The sequence below is a fragment of the Berghia stephanieae genome, chromosome 14, assembly GCF_034508935.2.
Source record: "Berghia stephanieae isolate SIO BIC M18660-M18661 chromosome 14, UCSD_Bste_1.3, whole genome shotgun sequence".
Classification (NCBI taxonomy): domain Eukaryota; kingdom Metazoa; phylum Mollusca; class Gastropoda; order Nudibranchia; family Aeolidiidae; genus Berghia; species Berghia stephanieae.
The window spans coordinates 21,969,940-21,987,787 of NC_088373.1; the positions used below are offsets into that span (position 1 = coordinate 21,969,940).

Below are 17,848 nucleotides of genomic sequence, written 5' to 3' on the forward strand. Positions count from 1 at the left end.
ACTTGGGATTATTTTGGCATCCTATTATTGTTATCACACTCTAGTATATTAGCGTCATTGCGAATAATTGTACACAAACTAACGACGAGTCACACACATTGGTGATACATTTTTCGTAGTAACATAGTTTAGAGTACACGCGATTGACACATTGTTATGGACTCAAGTCATAACTCCGCATTGTATTGACACATTGCTTTATAAGATATAACGATAAAAGGCATCAAATTCAACATACATAATAAGTTGAAATAAGAGAGAGAGATTTCTAAAAATAGAACAGTTCATTCCAGTAAGTGTAAATAAATAAAACAGTCAGTAACAGTATCCTGTCAATATAATATATATAAAACATCGTAACTAATTTATTGCAACAATGGAAGCATATAAAAGATACTTAAGTCTCGCAAAGGACTTAGAAATACCCCAGGAAATAATATTTTCATGGTGCGAAGAGAAAATAAAAGAAGAAAAAGAAGAAAGAATTCGTAGAGAAGAAAATGAAAGAAGAATTCGTAGAGAAGAAAAAGAACACGAAGAAAGAATTCGTAGAGAAGAAAATGAAGAAAGAATTCGTAGAGAAGAAAATGAAGAAAGAATTCGTAGAGAAGAAAAAGAACACGAAGAAAGAATACGTAGAGAAGAACGAGAAGAAAGAGTCCAAGAAAGGGAACTAAAAAGACAAATAGCTTTAGCAGAAGAAGAAACCAAAAGGACCCAAATGATGCTGGAAATTGAAAAAACAAAAACCGGTCATGAAAGAAAACATGATAATAGTGATGAATTTTTCGTGAAACTTCCACGCATGCCAACATACGATGAACGCTCAGACTGTCTAGAATCCTTCTTACACCGATTCGAAGTTCAGGCTAAAGGTTATCGTTGGCCAGAAAGCAAATGGGCCACAGCCTTGATTAACTGCTTATCTGGAGAACCGCTAAAAGTTTTCTATACCTTAACAACTGAAGATGCAGATGACTATGGAAAAATTAAAGACGCTCTACTAAAAAGATTTAGATTAACGGAAGATGGTTACCAGGAAAGGTTTCACACTGCAAAACCGGAAAGTGGAGAAGACTTTAATACATTCGTGAACCGAATTACTCAATTTCTAAATCGGTGGCTTGAGTTGGCAAACGTAAAACAAGACGACTTTGCAGGCCTTTACTATCTCACGCTGAAGAATCGAATCTATCAAGCTTGCAACCCAGATTTAGTCGCATTCTTTAAAGAGAGAAAGACAGAAAACTTGGACAAATTAAAAATCTACGCAGAAAACTTTAACAGCGCACATCCATTGACACCCCTTAGCAGAACATTGAAGGAACCATACTACGCTGCTGCTGCTCAGAGTCCAGGTACACCTAAAGTTCAGTACTCAAATAGAATGAGCCGATCAATCACTCGGAACACGCAAGTGAAACAAGATGATCATAGTAACAAACCATGGAACAAACAGTTCAATAGAGACCATAGCCGATCCTATCAAAACAAAACAAGAAATAGCACTGACAATAATACTGAGTATAAGAAAACCAACAAACCTATAATTAAATGTCAATATTGTGGAATGAAAGGCCACACAGCAGACAAATGTTACAAAATCGTGGGATATCCAAAAGAAACTGCAAATGCATCACTCCAAACAGGTGTAAACAATCAGACACGAGTAATGTCAGGAGAAAATATAAATTTGTATTGCGTGAAAGGTATGTCACTTTTAACACAAACTCACAAATCAGGATCGCTATTTTTTTGTGAAGGCAAAGCTAATGGAACTGATTGCAAAATATTGAGAGACACAGGATGCAGTACAGTAGGAATAAAAGCATCTTTGATCAATGACGAAGACAAAACTGGTAAAACGGTACAATGCATCACATTCAGTGGCACAGTCGAAACCTTTGAAACAGCTAATGTGTACATAGAAACCCCATACTATACAGGAATAGTGGAATGCTGTATACTTCCCAACCCCGTCGCTGATGTTATTGTTGGCAATATAAAAGGTCTTAAAGACAACCCAACAGATGTAAAAGAATGGTCATTAACCCAAGAAACAGCTTGTCTAGCAGAAACAAGAAAGATGACTAAGACAACAGAGAAGCCAATGACTATTTCTCTAGAACCACAACAATTTGACAGGAACACGTTCATTGAAGAACAGAAAAAGGACCCGACTTTAACATCATATTTCAATATCGCAAACAAAGGGACGAAATCAAAAGTTGAATACATCATTGAAAAAGATATTCTGTTCAGGTTACATAGGAAAAGAAACAAAATAGCTAAACAACTGGTCACGCCGAGTATTTACAGAAACAAAATCCTTGGAATAGCGCACGATTCAATAACTTCTGGACATCTTGGGAGCTCTTCCACATTGAAGAGAATATCCGAGAATTTCACATGGCCTGGAATTACTAAAGACGTCCGAGAATATGTGAAATCGTGTGACACATGCCAAAGAAGAGTCGCAAAAGGCAGAATACCGAGATTGCCATTAGAGACAACCCCAGTTATTGAAAAAGTTTTTCAAAAAGTTGCAATTGACATTATAGGCCCTTTAACAAAATCAGATAGAAACCATACACACATACTAACACTAGTCGATTACGCAACCAGGTGGCCAGAAGCGATAGCATTGAAATCAACTACATCGGATCACATAGCTGAAGCATTGATGACAATTTTTACTAGAATAGGCATACCAAATGAGATACTGTCGGACAATGGACCCCAATTTACATCACATATGATGCATGAAACCATGAAACTCATGGGAATCCAACACTCATTCACAACTCCCTACCACCCCCAAGCAAATGGTCTTTGTGAAAGATTTAATGACATTCTAAAGAATATGTTAAGAAAAGTGTCAGCAGAAAAACCAGATGATTGGGACAGATACTTACCAGCAATCCTATTTGCATATAGAGAAATACCCCAAGAATCTACAGGCTACTCCCCATTTGAGTTGATGTATGGACGATCACCTCGCGGCCCGATCAATATAGTAGCCGACATTTGTAAAGGGAATGAGGAGGACAATAACGAAATTATGTTTGCTTACGAATATGTAAGAATCCTGAAAGACAGAATAGAGGACACGTGTAAGCTAGCACAGGAATCCGTCACTAAAAAAGCAGAGAAATACAAGGAATACTCCGATAGAAAAAGCAAGTCAAGAAAATTTGAGATTGGTGACAAAGTACTAATACTCTTACCCGATGACTCGAGTAAACTTTTAGCTACATGGAAAGGACCATTCAAAATAACAGCAGTAAAATCTAATGTTAATTACGAGATTAAAATTAACAACACAACAAAGACATTCCATGCAAATATGCTAAAAATATATTTTGATAGAGACACAGTGTCGCAACCTATGTTTACTAATATCGAAGCTTCAAATGCAGGATTAATCATACCGTTGGTCATGGGACACAGACACCCGAGACAGAAAAACAAACAAAAATCGCACAATTGCAACCACCTAAGACAAAAAAAGAAGTACGCAAAGTACTTGGGCTCCTAAATTTTTACAGGAAATACATTTACAACTTCGCGCACATCGCGACACCGCTAACAAATCTGACAAAGAATGGGTCACCGAACAAAATTGTTTGGACAGAAGTGTGTCAGAATAGCTTTAACCAATTAAAGGCATTACTCTGTTCAGAACCAATTCTTAAATTACCCGACATATCAAAAGAATTTGTTGTAAGAACTGACGCGTCTGATAAGGGCATCGCAGGTGTACTATTACAGGAGCATGAGGGAACTCTAATGCCTTGCTTATATGCAAGCAGAAAATTATTGGACAGAGAATCACGATACTCTGTAATAGAGCGTGAAGGACTGGCCATCGTCTTTGCTTTAAAGACATTCAGCAGATATCTACTGCTAAAAGAGTTTGTGGTCGAAACGGACCATAAACCACTCACGTACATAAGAAATAACAAAATGAATAATAGTAGAGTACTAAGGTGGAGTCTATTTTTGCAAAATTACACTTTCAGTATCTCTCACATACCAGGCTGTGAAAATATTCACGCCGACCTACTTTCTCGATTAGTATAAACACGTGAGAAGGGTATAACTTAACCTCCCATGCATACTGTTAGTTACCTCGCAAACTATGCCAAATCAGAACGCACAATTTCGATAATTTTATTTGTAAACATGATGACCCAACTTAATGTAACATTGAGTATTGTTTGGATATATATACCATACCCATTCATGATTTGGGAAATCTTCTCTTTATCTATTATTGTTATGAATTTTCACTCATTTATGATTAATAATTGAAATGTCAATATTCCATTTACATTTTCATTCATTTCATTCAGTAAATTACCTTCATATCATCGACTTAAATCATGCTTCATTGCCATCACTATTGTTTATCACAATGATTTGTAATCACATTGCCATCATGTTGTTCATCACAATGATTTGTAATCACAATCTTTCATTGTTATTGTCACCCATTCATATACCTACGTTAATATAAACATTTCCATGTCTAGTTAATAAATAATTTAATTGTAGCACAAATCATAACAATGGATTAATGCTAGAGTATCATGACAGTAAATTTACTTCCGTTTGTAAAATCTATCTTTCCCATAATGGTTAAAGAGTATATTTTAAACGTGGGTGGGGGGTGTCACAGTAAAGGTTGTTCACAATTATCTTATTAAATTTTATTTTTATTAAGAACTGAATTCATCTCACTCCAGTTATATTTCGGTAGGCTTAGATAAACTTTACCTTCTAATATTAGTAGATCGTCTTTCCTTTTATAGCCTTCCCTCGAATTAATTTCTAATTAGTGAATACTTTTCGTTCTACATTCTGTCACGTAGCCACTTATTATAAAAGCTGATAGGTCTAACATTTGACACTCACTTTCTCTCCACAATCTATGCCGGACGGCCAGTCGCTCTATTCCTATATATATACTGGAAGATTTTTATCTTTTGGGACTTTGTAGATATTATATCTACACCATTAAGACGCCGGAGCTTTTAACTTTGATTGTATAATCTTCAAGGATCAAACCCAAGCCCGCTGTCAAAGGACTACACAATAACCTCTTACCAATTGCCTGGAAGTGGAATTTTACGAGTCCGATCCTGTTATCAGAGGAATAGATCATCCAAGCCCATCAACTGCCTGGAAACGTAAACTTATGAACCTGACATATTATCATAAGTTACGTAAATATTCATATCTCTATTTGTAACTGCCATGATCACTGTTTATCTCTTTTAATTAAATTTCATCAGTATTTTTATTTCATTGTAAACAAATCGTTAATTGTTTTTCATTTATAGTAACTAGTAAATTCTGGGGCCTCATTCTACATATATCTTTATGCATAGTCGAGTAGCTCTTTACTCACTTGAGACCATGACAAACACGGCAAAATAAAAATTAAAAGATAATTTAAAAATCTGTTTTTCTCAATGTACGCCAGGCACGCCCAAGTGGGTGTTGGTTGTTTTGATATGTCTGTATTTAAACTGAGCAAAACAAAAAAAAACGTGTTTTCCATTCTACGCCATGCACACTCAAGTTTCACATTATTATGTAAATAATTTTATCCGACCAGCCCACCGTTCAATAAGAAATCCTAACAAATTCAGTGGTTAAAGATTGTAAGTCTTCCATAGGACATCGTGTCGACTATAATTTGGTGTGTCAATGAATTTTTACAAATGTACACACCAGATAGATTACTAGTCTGTAGCAAAGTTAATCTAATCAGAAAAAAAAATACACACTCCACCAATCAACAGCTATCATCATCACCGCCATCACATTTTGGGTGTTGGTTGTTTTGATATGTCTGTATTTGAATTGAGCAAAACAAAAACGTCTTTTTTCACAGTCTATGCCAGGCACACTCACGTTTCACATTGTTATGTAAACAATTTTATCCAACTAGCCCACCGTTCAATAAGAAATCTTAACGAATTCAGTGGTTAAAGAGTATAAGTCTTCCATAGGATATTGTTTTGCTCAATTTAAATACAGACATATCAAAACAACCAACGCCCAAATATTTTATACCTTAATCTTGCTTAAGAGGCATTTAGAAGTATTGAACACAGTAGGCTGGGCTGATATAATTGTTTACATTATATTGTGACACTTGGGCGTGCCTGGCGTACATTGGGAATAACAAGTTTTTAAATTATTTTTTATCTTTATTTTGCCGTGTTCAGTGCAAATAGAGATAAATCAAAACTACCAACGCCCATACAATTTAAATCTTAATCTTGCTTAACCTTATTTTCATACTAAAACTGACTTGCAAAGAGAAAGATACCAGAAAGTCATATTTCCTGATTTGGGCTCCATTTGGCCCCCATGACTTGAACATAGTAATAAAGTCCTATTTATTTCTTATTTGAGGGCCATTTAACCTCCATGGTTTTACTATGGAAAATTCAGTTGAAATCATACTTTTTCATTAAATGTATACACCATTTTGTTGTTTTTTGTTGTGACACTATGCATCTATTTCTTTAGTGACATAGTCGTGTCAATATGATCCACAACTTACTGGTAGATGGCACCTACAATACTTGACTTGATAATTTTGTTTCCTGTTTGCTGTCCAATATGATGAGCGCCAGTTTCAGTTTCCTACTTTTTCATCGAGTCTAATCAGGAAACATCCAAGTAAGTACTAACTCATTTCTTTTTTTTTTTCATTAGATGTGTGATGTATGATAATTATTCTGACACTTATCCTATGTAACGAAAAATGAATTGATAATATCGTTAATGTTGTGATTTTAGAGCCAGCTAGAATCGCCAATGAAATGAAACAATGATGGATAAATGAAAGCGCTACTATTCAATTTAATGTTTCTTCCAATACTTGCCTTACTTTCGCTTCTCGATTAACATTTCTTCTTGTGTGTACCCTACCTAACCACAGAATTGTTTGTCACTTATTATGACAAGTGATTTATTTTCTTGTACCTCTATTCAATCTCTAGGTAAATAAATTAGCTTAAATGTTTACATTATGTTTCAGACATATTGTAATGATATTATTACTTTTGAATTTTTGAATTTTCCAACTAATTTTTTTTGTATATTGTTTTTTTTTTTAATTTTCAGCCATCCTTTGTGTGGTCTAAATTGTGTTGCATTGGACATAAACCTTGACGAATGGAGAAAGTGTAACATCCTTGGTATTTTGAATGCTCAGATATACAATGAGTTGCAGTCTGCTGGGTCAACTCCTGTGCACGAGGAAAGTATGTCACCGTCTAATTAGTTAAAACTGAATGGTACCTATTACATTTATCCGTGTAATGGTTGTTAGCTCGGATTTAATAGCAGGCCTCATATTGAATCTAATATGTTTGCATTGTTGGCTAGTTACAACAGGAAAAGTCGGTTTTTTGTGTGTTTAAAGTTATTTCTCTTCACTCACGTGATACCTTTTATGAAAAATATTATGCTGACCTCCAATAAGAATATGAGATTCAATTTTGATTGTTAAAATGTCATTTCTCCAAACAGTAACAACATTATGAAGTATGTTTCTATTGATGAAATAGTAAAATAAATATTAAGTTGGTGTAATATTAGCTTATCTTTAACCAGTGAATTGACAGAATATCATCAATTAATCATCATCATCCATGGTGGCTTGTGCTCTTGAGTACGTTGCCGGTCAGCTGTCTCCACGAATCACGATCCTCTGCGGTGCGCATAAAATCTGTGTTGCTTTTTGGCCATTTTTAGGTTATTAAGATACGTCATTCTTTGTCTTCCTCTAGCTCTCTTTCCTTCGATAATCCCAGATGTTACCAACTTTTCTATTCCGTCTCTTCTCCACACATGTCCGTAAATGCCTCTTTCTGATGTTATCGATCAGTATTCTTCCCTTTCTCGCCTTCTCCAAAACTTCCTCGTTCGTACACCTGTCTGTCCATGATACCCTCAACATTCTTCTGTACTCAAATGCCTCTAACCTCCTCGTACATTCTTTGTCAAGCGTCCACGTTTCACAACCGTATAAAAGGGTACTTATAACATATGTTTCTACTATTTTCATTCTGATCTTCAAGTTTAGGTTGTTGTTTGACACAATTGGTCGCATTTTATGGAACACGTTTTTTGCTATTGCTATTCTTTGTTTTATATCCTCTATGTCACGTGCGTCATGGGTGATGAAAGTGCCTAAATATTTAAATTTCTTTACTTTTTTGATGGTCTCTCCTTTGCTTGACAAGTGGAAGGTCGCGTTGTTGTCATTCTTTGAGACCACCATGCATTCTGTTTTCTTAACATTTGTATTGTTTGACTTATTAAGTGACACTGTAAAATTCGATCATTTTTACTTAAAAATACAATTTTTTGGTGTTAAAAAAATTTTGTGTTGACAAATTTGGAACAACTGTAACAATAAATTTGGAACACAGTAACAAGAAATTTCGCAAATAATAAATAAATTGCTACTTTATTCCAGCGAAAAGCTAAAAGGAGAATCGTTTCGAAATAAAATTTGTCGTTAAAAAACATATCTTATTTCACTGTATGTACCTGTCTACCCCCTACAGCCATCCAAAACCTTTGTCAACCCTATCATGTATAAATTTCAAATGATACATAACATCTCAACAAATTACACAATGATGTCTCATTGAAAGAAAAGGGTTATTTTTTTTTTAGTCTGATAGAAATCAGCTGATAAACCGCAATTTTACAGATTAATTGTTTATACCTATTTATTTCCTCTACAATTGAAATAAAATCTGTTAGATCTTTAACATTTTAAGACAAATTCTATTTAATGGCCGGTTATTCTTGTCAGCGACATTTCACCGAGTGGTGATTTAATGTAACCAATGAAAACTTTAACATTGGCTGATAAATTCATTCAATCGAGAATCTGACGGACAACTCTCGTTACTATCCACATTCGTGACAATAAATGTTACCATTATAAATCGGCTACCTCATGACGTTAGATGACCTGGTTATAGCTGTATTGTTAAATTAATCAGGAGATCACAAAATTCGACAAGAGGTTGAGTCGAGATTGGGTAGAACAATTAAATTACAGGTGGGTGGTATAAAAATCACAAACGTTGAAAATGAAATACCGATGTGCGCGACACAAAGCGACAGACTTGGATTGTCGAAGGATGATTGATGTCGCATCGACAGGTTTACCCGATTGTGTTCAGATTCTGTTTCTGCTAGATGATGAGTTCCCAAAATGGCCGTGTCAATCATGTAACATCTTTAGATGATCTCATCTTGCTCTTTGATATCTATAGCTGCCTTTTCGATGCCGATTGTCAATCATGACATAATCCGCCCACAAACTTTTCATAGGTCCATCATCAGTGTTTCAAGACTTTCTCAGAGCAACTTACTAGTCCTTTATAGATGATGCCATTTCCAGGAATGCTAACCATCCCGGAATTACAAGATTTTCCCCCGGAAATTTGTAAAAATAATGGTTGTCCCGGAAAATACAGAAGTTTACTTTTTAACCCGAAAATTAAAAAAAAAACGATCATTATACTACCACCACATCATCATCCTTACAAACACAAAAACAACTACCACCACCACATCATCATCCCTACCACCACTACAACAACAGCTACACGCATATCATCATCCCAACCACAACTACTGCAATTACCACCACAACATCATCATCTCTACCACAACTAATACTACAACTACCACCGCATCATCAATCCTACCACCATTACTACAACAACTCATCACCCCGACCACCACAATTTTACTACTCATCAACCCCAACATCACTACTACAACAACTGCCACTACTACTACAACTACTGCTACCACATAATATTCCCTACCGTTCACTACCACAACCATCACCCCTATCACCACTACTACAACCACACCCACCACCAGATCATCAGCAACCAACAGACCATATTATAATTTGGAAATTGGTTAGATTTTCTCTCTCGAAATGATTAGAGAAAAATATCCTTTTTGTGGTCAGTCATTCTCACTATTGGTCGTGTTATCTTGATGAGTTGTCCGAGTAATATAATATTATTATTAAAACAGTGAGTGAGGAAACGCCTTATGTTGCAAGCAGATTACTAACTACACATACTTATAATAACATCTAGCACCATTGTAAACATATTATTTTCTTGACTGTCTTTTAAGACGTTACTATTGCGCAAAATATTGTTCTTAAAAGTTGAGATATTAGAGACTTTCAGCAGATCATAATTTTGGACTTAGTATTAGACTTAAGACCTATCTACCACATGATCGCTTATAATAGAAAGGGAATTCCTTAGTGACGAGTGCAAAAGTTTGTCACTTTGTTGTCGAAATTTTTGTGTCCGACTCGCACCCTATTTATGATGCAGTTGGCTTAAAAAAGGTTAGTACCATTTAGAATTATTGATTTATGTCGATTTCTTTTCATCACAAACCTATGTATGTAATGCATTATGTATCAATTTCTTTGGGGTCCCGTAACAACCTCCAATTGTCCAGTGTCAGTCGAGTACACGATGACTTCGGCCTCCGGTGTCTGTTCGCACAGAGATGCGTCCCTCAGGAAAGCAATGAACCAATTTTCTCAGCTAACGCTTGCATTAGATTATTTCCCCTGTGTTATTTATAAAAGAGGATATGTTTTTGTCAATAAATATATTTAATATTGAGGGAAAGTTGTCTTTGAAACTTTATACGGGCCGTACGCTGAGCTCACTTACTTATGCCCGTCACTCCTAATGGAGCATAGGCCGTCGACAACAGTCCTCCATCTTCCTCTGTCCTGGGCCATCTTCTCCAACTCTCCCCAGGTGTGTCCAATCCTCTTCATGTCCGCCTCCAGGTCTCGCCGCCAGGTGTTTCTAGGCCGCCCTCTCTTCCATTTTCCCTGGGGGTTCCATCTCAGCGCCTGCCTAGCGGTGTTATTGGTTGGCTTCCTCAGGGTGTGCCCAATCCATCTCCATCGGCGGCGTCTGATTTCGTCTTCTGCTGGCATTTGAGATGTTCTCTGCCACAGGTCTGCGTTGTTGATCCTGTCTGGCCAGTGAATCTTGAGGATCCTTCTGAGGCAGCTATTGATGAAGGTCTGTACTTTTCCGGTGGTGGTCTTCGTGGTCCTCCAGGTCTCCGCTCCATACAAAAGGACTGACTTGACATTTGAATTGAAGAGTCTTATTTTGGTTCGGGTTGACACCACCTTGGAGCTCCAGATGTTTTTAAGCTGCAAGTATGCTACCCTCGCCTTGCCAATTCTTGCCTTTACGTCTGCATCTGTTCCATCCTGTTTATCTAATATGCTGCCTAAATACGTGAAGTGGTCAACCTCATCCAGTTCGCTCTCGTGCAGTTTGATTGGTTCTTTACTATTTGTTTTTATTTTGAGGACCTTTGTTTTACCGTACGCTGAGCTAACTATTTAGAAAAAAAAAATGACCCATATTTTTTCATAATTAGATTCAAATGACCCGAACCTTGCTAGAAATCACCCTTAGACATGTCATGCGCATTCAATTTGTTTACACATTGCTTAGCAGCAGACTCAATTGTCTATGTCCAGGGAAACTCAGATTGTGATCCCTCTGCTCGTTTTTGGGCTGTCGGCCAGCGCAATATTTTTGAGTATCAAAGCAATGCAATGAGAATGAGGTGTGAAAAGTTTTTAATCTCATTCGCGTTGGGAAAAAAAAATCTCCACCGAAGTGGGTGGTTTAGGAATCGCTCACGGTAGACTAGTTGATTTAAACTTATTTTACGAAGTTAACTATTAATCATCCATGTTGAATCAAAGTGCTGAAAGAGAAAGATTGAAGCTTTTTTATACCCGACACGACGTCACATACATACACACACACACACACACACACACACACACACACACACACACATGCAGGCAGAAACAACACACCACAGGGACTCACAATGCTTCACGGACATAAAACAGATCACAACAACACAGCTGGGAAAAACAGCAATCCAGAACACACAACAAATTATAATACGTTCCCTCCAGAGGAGAGCCAATTCGAGTTTCTCTATCTATTTCTTCCCTGTTATATACTATTTCTACTACTACAACAACAACAACAACTACTACTACTACTACTACTACTACTACTACTACTACTACTACTACTACTACTACTACTACTACTACTACTACTACTACTACTACTACTACTACTACTACTACTACTACTACTGTGCGGATATGTGGTCTTGTGGTATGACACTCGCTTTCGGATCGGAAGTTCCTGGGTTCGAGCCTCGCTCGGCACATAGTTGAGTCCTTGGAAAAGGCTCTTTATCTCACCGTACTCATGTGTAAAATTAGTACCTGGCCGTTAACAACGTTGTCTCTGTCCGAAAAAATTATAATATCGCCGAACAGACGTCATGTCCCGTCCTACATGTTAAGTGTTGCTGTTGGCCAGTGACCCCTTGTAAAGCGCTTTAGCACGTTTAGTTGATATTGCGCTATACAAAAGCTCAATTTTATTTTACTACCAATGCTATCACCACTACCATATTATAGCCACTGCTACTACCAGTAATGGGTTGTTTGTTTCAGCGGCACAGTGTCTCGTTTTGTCACAAAGGTCAAGCAATGCTAAGTGTGATCAGTGGTTGGATAGGTGACAGTGCTATTGAAGAATATTGCTCCCGACGTTACACACATTACCCCCTCAATTCACTGTGAATGGGTACCGACTTCAGGCAGACAAATTTTGTAAGAATTTTAATGCTTTAAGGACGTCAAATACTCGATTGGTACTGTATGAAAAGGGTATATGGTTCCAAACAGCCTATTGGAGTTACCACCATCTGCATCTGAGGGCCATTATATATATATATGTATATATATATTATATATATATATATATATATATATATATATATATATATATATTATATATATATATATATTTATATATATATATGACTTGTCAAATAAAAAAAAGCATTATTAAAAAACATATTGCAAGTTTATACCTATCACTTTTATTGTCATTTCATTTTTAATGCACATGCTGATAATCACAAAATCTATAGATTAGATGTACATATCTCCACTACAGGTATGTTTGTATTCTCATCCTGTGAAGAGAAGTGGGGGAAAGGAAAATTGATACTTATCACTGAAACTCTATGGTCCCATTTTTAAAAGTGTGATTACATACCTCCGGAAAAAGCTTTGGTCAATAAATCATCTTTTAAAAAAGTAATAGAAACGTTTGTCTTCTTTTATCAATTTGTTTAAAAATTTAATGAACCTATTTTCCCTGCTCTATAGCTGCATCAGATAATTTTCAAATGAAATAAAGGAAAATTATGCATTCAGAATAAATTAATTTGAAATTTTATACCAACTTACCATGCAAGTTGAACTCAAGATAATTTGCAATTAACTTGATTTATATTGCCAGAAACATGTTGCAAACTATCAAACTGATATAATCTGAAGGAATTATATGTATCTACAGTTATACCTATTTTGCTTGAAATATATACCTTGAATATCTGGTACATAAACGTTGAGCCTAACAGTCTCAATTCATGTTAAAAGCTGCCAGTTGCTCTTCTTCTCATTTCCCTCCGTCAGTCTGCTTTCTGTGCAGTCTCCATGACACATGTTAGATTTGGTTTCTGTAATTATTTTTTTAAAATCAAAAAGTTGTTTTTACTATATAAAGTAATTTTTCATATATAAAAAAAACATATTACATTTAGTGAAATATGTCAAAAAATGGTAGATTATATTATATTTTCAATAGCAACTGCAACATTACATGGTCAAAAGACCAATCTATCAAATTATACTAATATTACAAATCAGCTACAATTAGAGTTTTATCAGCACTCTTATCCTGCCTATTGATAAACGTGAACAAGAAAGAAAAGAATAAAATATATTTAATATAGAAAATGTTGGCAGGTTAAAGGGTATATACTGTAACAAAATATATTATTGCAAAATTTCTTCATATGCAAAACCAAAAAAGCAAGTTTTTTGGCATATTTTCTTGACTTCCTTATGTAAAAGTATATGATAAGCACATTGGAAATATGAATCTATTGTATAAAGAGATAGGCGCCAATACCAATGACATGGAGTGATAGCTGTCTAAATTTAGATCATCTAAGGATCTTCATAATAAGGCTTTTAACTTGTACCAGCATTAGAAAAAAAAATTAAATAGAATCTTTAAAAATAACGGCAAGATATTAAAATTTGAAAACGCTTGAAAGCAAAATAAGGTTCTGTTCTCTCTGCTTAATCGCCACCCTCAAGATTCTAGACTATGGATCAATAGGTTAGGTTAATACAGCTGAGAGATTGTATAAATACTATAGTAGAATATTTTTTTTAATATTGAGAGATTCTATAAGATACAGTTAAGTTGAAAGCTATTTTGATAATCTTGAGGGTAGGCTCAATGATAATAAGAACAAATACAATAATAATAATAATAATAATAATAATAATAATAATAATAATAATAATAATAATAATAATGATAATGATACCTGATGATGATCATCATCATGATCATGATGATGATGATGATGATGATGATGATCATGATGATCATGATGATGGTCATGATGATGATGATGATGATGATGATGATGATGATGATGATGATGATGATGATGATGATGATGATGATGATGATGATGATGATGATGATGATGATGATGATGATGAAAATAATAATAATAATAATAATAATAATAATAATAATAATAATAATAATAATAATAATATAATATAATAATAATAATAATAATAATAATAATAATAATAATAATAATAATAATAATAATAATAATAATAATAATAATAATAATAATAATAATAATAATAATAATGATACCTGATGATGATCATCATGATGATGATGATGATGATGATGATCATGATGATCATGATGATGATGATGATGGTCATGATGATGATGATGATGATGATGATGATGATGATGATGATGATGATGATGATGATGATGATGATGAAAATAATAATAATAATAATAATAATAATAATAATAATAATAATAATAATAATAATAATAATAATAATAATAATAATAATAATAATAAAAATAATAATAATAATAATAATAATAATAATAATAATAATAATAATAATAATAATAATAATAATAATAATAATAATAATAATAATAATAATAAATTTTCGTGAATATTGATTGGTTAATTGCCAGAATGTGGGCAGGGCAATGCTTCCAGGACTGCACACCAATATCTCAAGAAATGCGGAGGCTAATGATTGTTATGTTATTTAAATCTAAAAAAAGTTTTTGATTCAGTTGGAATAATTATGGCAGTCCACATCGTTTTCTCTTGGTTAGAAACATAGAAAGCAATATCATCTCACACTCAGTCATTGAATGATATTCATATAGAGCTAACAATGAACAAGAGCTATAATTACCACATTTCTATTATTTTCAATGGATTTATTAAACAATTGGTATTGAATGAAAATTTGAAATTAATATAGCAATGTTTGAATAGATAGATGGGTCTAATATATGTAAACTTATTCAGAGAGTTAAAGTTTGTTGCTTCGTGTTACAGAAACAGGAATAACTCTAGCTCCATGAGCCTCATGACACTAAAGGACCACACATTTCAATGTAAGGTGAAATACCGTTTAGTGTTTTGACCTATGTCTTAAATATCTTGCTTATATTCAATAAAAACATTAGAAAACACAATGAACCTAGACCTCAGATACCACAAGTTTGTAAAACCGTTGTGTCAGATCTCATTTCATCAGAGACTTAATTGAAGACATGTTTTCTTTTATTAACTTTTTGGTCACAGTAGCCAATTCGAATAAACTGAAAAATTAATGCCTCTTCATTTCACTTTAAAGTCAAATAAAATATCTGATCTAATTTTTTTTTTTAACCCCATCAATTGAGAGAGCTTTCTTATCATTCCGTAGGCAAAATCTAAATAAGACACATTTCACATATATAGTATTTCATATGTATGACAAACTCCTAGAAGCTTCTTGTTATTAAGACTCTTGATTACTGGCGGTGATGAAAGAAATGGGCTAAAAATAAATCAAAAGTAGGTAATCTAAAGTAATCAGAGAGGTTTATTTTTAATATCAACCCAATGTAAATTCGTAATAAGCTGCAGTATCAGGCCCCTCTATCATTACCCCAAAAATTGATTGAACTTATAGGGATGTGTATAAAACTTTAACAAAAACCAACAACCCCTCTCCCCCCCCCCCCCGCCCCCCTCCTCAAAAACACACAAAATTCATACTTTTTTGGTATATTCATTTTTCTAGAACAAGGGGGGATAGTCTTAATTTTTAAAACCACTCATTAAATTTACACACTATTAAAAAATATAGCACAGTGAGGGGCCCAAGATAGAAATTTACTTTGACCCTCCTCCCTGCATCTTACAATAAAAAGCATTTTATCTTTCTCACACTTGTCAAATAAGGCGAAACAGCTTAGAAGATGCTAAGTGTCATAGTTTGACACCTTTCAAATATCAAAGATGCGACAAAGGGTTGAGGAGGAGAATTTGGTTGTTGTTTTTTTAATCTCCCTCCCCACCCCCCTTTCCCCTCTTCCACCTGCCCCTCTCATTCTTTCATCCTTCACCCCACTCTGCCATTCCTTCCCCACACTCTAAGCAAAAAAACAAAACAAAATAAAATCAACAATAAAGTATTTTGTGGCAAAGCGGCTACCACCTTAACTCCTGCAAATAACTTAAGATATTGAAGGTCAGTAGCAAGGATCCCTTATTTGTTACTTTTCCAGCAATGAGCAGGTATCGACGTGTACATATATGCAGGTCTGACATACGAATGCTATTACAGGACTAGTTTAATATTTTTGTTATGGGCAAAATTTTGTGTCATTAAAAAAAAGCCATTACAACAATGAGCCAATAGTGAATTGGATTAACAGACCTGCAAATAAGTGCACGTCGGCAGGTATCAAAAGACCTAAAGGTTGTTCCGAACTCGGAACATATTGCAAGGACAAGGCGAGAGTGAATAATACGACTAGGCTAGACTTTTGCCAGTTGAAAGTGGTGAAAGCCACGCACTACGACAGATGGGATTTCTTTTATTTTACTTATTGATTCTTTTTTAAAAATTATTTTTGTTTCTGTTGACATTCCAACCTACTAATGGGGGTTCTGCTTTTTTCTTTTCTTTTTTTTTTTTGGGGGGGGGGGTGAAATTATGATTGAATTGATACACCACACGTTCTAGATTGTAGCTGTTACCCACAACACGACAATTTAAAAATATTATCCAACTATTATTATGAAAAGTGTGTCTCCTCAAACAGTATCAGAATCAGTCACTGCTTGAACATGAAGCAGACATGAGCGAAGGAGACGTCAATTTTGTAAGTGAGAATCTCAGTGAGTGGAGCTGTCTAAGATAATGACTGACAATGCGAAGTGAATCGTAGACTAGATGAAAAACATCTACAAAGCATTCTAGAATTATGCGAGTGAAACATCCAAAGTTAAAGACCGGAAAGCTACTACTTGTTAACATTTAACTAAATGTTTACCTTCTCTTATGCAATCGATGCAGATTACAAACTCAAACACTGAAAATGAAACCGTACCTTTGAATTATTTGATCTCCGGTTGTTCATTGCTGCTGATTAGGAACGTTAGAAGCCGGACAACGTTGCGCCCAAAATAGATCTTCTGTCTTTGTTGTTTAAATTATAGATAATACACTTTCAGTTAAAACAAACATGTGTAAATAAAATTT

General features: G+C 34.7%; 3 long non-coding RNA genes across 4 annotated transcripts in view; 1 reads left to right on the forward strand and 2 right to left on the reverse strand.

Annotated features, from left to right (window-relative positions):
- Positions 1–5,732, reverse strand: part of LOC144959706 (uncharacterized) — a 19,300-nt gene extending 13,568 nt beyond the window's left edge. Inside the window, exon 1 of the long non-coding RNA XR_013642662.1 lies at positions 5,629–5,732. This is a non-coding gene — a long non-coding RNA (uncharacterized LOC144959706). The remainder of the gene's footprint in view (positions 1–5,628) is intronic.
- Positions 1–13,547, forward strand: part of LOC144959707 (uncharacterized) — a 16,826-nt gene extending 3,279 nt beyond the window's left edge. The window contains exons 2-3 of the long non-coding RNA XR_013642663.1: positions 7,147–7,286; positions 13,122–13,547. This is a non-coding gene — a long non-coding RNA (uncharacterized LOC144959707). The remainder of the gene's footprint in view (positions 1–7,146; positions 7,287–13,121) is intronic.
- LOC144959704 (uncharacterized) lies at positions 13,022–17,848 on the reverse strand. Of its 2 annotated transcripts, none has more exons than XR_013642660.1 (3): positions 17,697–17,848; positions 13,555–13,689; positions 13,022–13,140 (listed from the first exon to the last, which is right to left on the reverse strand). It is a non-coding gene; the product is annotated as an uncharacterized LOC144959704 (long non-coding RNA). The 2 variants fall into 2 exon arrangements; XR_013642659.1 differs by having other exon boundaries at positions 17,640–17,745.